Raw genomic sequence first — 2,244 nt, forward strand, 5'->3', positions numbered from 1 at the left:
GTCTCCATGTCTAGATGGCTTGTCTTCTAAAAGAAATAAAGCACAACAGATTCCTAAACTGGATTCTTGGCCATGCCATGATCAGCAAACATCTGTGTAGCACAAAATATGCTCATGCTCACTCCTCCTCTCCTTATAAATTATAGGAAAGACTTCAAAATATTTCACAGCTTTTATTTTTACAAAATTGACATCATTGACTCTGTTCACTTTGAATTCACTTCCTAACCAAAGTATTTTGCTTATGAATTATGCAGATTTGTTTCATGTGTGATGCTCTATAGCCTTACCAGTATCTTGTTTTTTTTTTTTAATCTGTTCAAAGCTTCACAGTTTCTTTTTCATAAAATGTTAGTTTTATTTAACATCCTTTTATGTTAAAATATACTTTCCCCTATTAAAATATACTTTTTTGGCATATGCCTTTAGAGGCTCCCAAAATTTTGTTCTTAAAACAAAATTGGTCAAATAGCATAATCTAACCCACAACTTCTCTAATAAAGAAAAAAATAAATACAATGAAAAATACCATAAGCTTGGGTTTGTTAGAAATATTTCGTGGCAGAGACACACTATTTCATTCTCCTCCCAGGCCCCTGGAAAGGCGACAGTTCTCAGCCCCTCTGAATCAAGAATAGATCATGTAACTGGGTTCTGGTCAATAGATTATGGGCAGAAGTGAAAGAAGCTGTTTCCAGGCTTGGCCATCAAATTCCCTCTTGATTCCCTGTTTGGTTCCCTGATTAGTGCAGCTGGAAGCAAAGGAAACTTTGTGGTGGAAGTACATGATTCTCTAGTAGCCTGGTCCCTGTGTTTAGACAGGAGAACAGTCACCGTGGACAACTTCCCAATCGAGAAGACTCAGTGCACCGTGAATGAGTAAAAACTAAATCTTCCTGGTTTTATGGCACTGAGATTCTGGAGCTGTATGTTATAATAGGCTCTCCTGATTGATGTATATATAGCAAAACGGAGTAGCAAATATCCCAGCAGAGTAACAAAATTGACTCTGTCTTATGGCTTCAAGTAAACATAAGTATTTTATATGCATCTTTTGCAGAAAATGAAAGGTATTTATATTGTCACATATTTGTTTTCATACACTATTTCAACAATGTTTATAGTGGCAGGAAGAACAATTGTTTTCCCAAAGCTATGTGGCTATTATTTTTCTTTTGCTATTAAGCAAGAAATGTCAAACAAGAGTTCTAAATGTGTCCCATTAAGTTGACTAAAAATTTGTACAGTACTGCATTAAATGTTCCTGGCTTTATCTTGGACAAAATATATGCTATGTGAAATTTGGAAGCCCATATTTAATAAGTCAAGCCCTCGATCTTGAGGCTTGCTCTTGTGAAACTTATGACTGTAAAGGGGAGGCTAAACCTACCTATAATTATACCTGAGTCACTTCCAGACACCTCTTTTGTTGCTCAGATGTGGCCTTCCTCTCTCTAAGCCAGCTCTGCAAATAAATTCATCACCCTCCCCACTATGTGGGACATGACTCCCAGGGAGTGAGACTCCCTGGTGAGGTGGGACACGACCCCCAGGAATGAACCTGGCCCAGGCATTGAGGGATTGAGAATGTTTTCTTGACCAAAATGGGGAAAGAAAGGTAGCAAAATAATGCGGGTTACTGAGCATATACCTCGACTTACTAGGTCTGGGCTAGGGGACCTGCGCAACCCCTAGGGAGGGTAGTGGGTACGGGCGGTCAGTGTCCTCCACAGCCCCCCGGACCTAAAGAAGCGAGGTCGAAGGCAGGCCCCATTTCCTCACCCAAAATACCACCGGTGGGGGAGGCTTGCCGGAGGAAACCGCCCTTCCCCCAACCGCCCTTTCCCCCACTTCCTTATCTTGCCCGGACACTCCCCGTTGCCAATGCAACTCCCATCACCACCAGTGCGCATACATTGTTGCCAGACACCGTTGCCAGAGCAACTCCTGCACCTTTTAGAACAACCTCCGTGCCCTCTTAGAACCAATCCTAACCTCCGCACCCTCTCAGAACCAATCCTAGCCTTTATCCCCTCAGCATTGGCTTGTAACAACCCCCGCCCTCTATGCCAGCCCATATAACCTGTGCTCACCCCGGAATAAAGGTCCTTTTGTTCTACCCTTACTGGAGGAAGAGTGTCTTATCTTTCCCTTCTCGCCGCCCTCCACACCTTGCACGCCTCCCGCCGGGGACCTGGCCAAGTCCCCCGCCTCGCCCTCGCCTCCGGGAAAGAGCCCCCGCCG

The sequence above is a fragment of the Choloepus didactylus genome, chromosome 14 (assembly GCF_015220235.1).
Source record: "Choloepus didactylus isolate mChoDid1 chromosome 14, mChoDid1.pri, whole genome shotgun sequence".
Classification (NCBI taxonomy): Eukaryota; Metazoa; Chordata; class Mammalia; order Pilosa; family Megalonychidae; genus Choloepus; species Choloepus didactylus.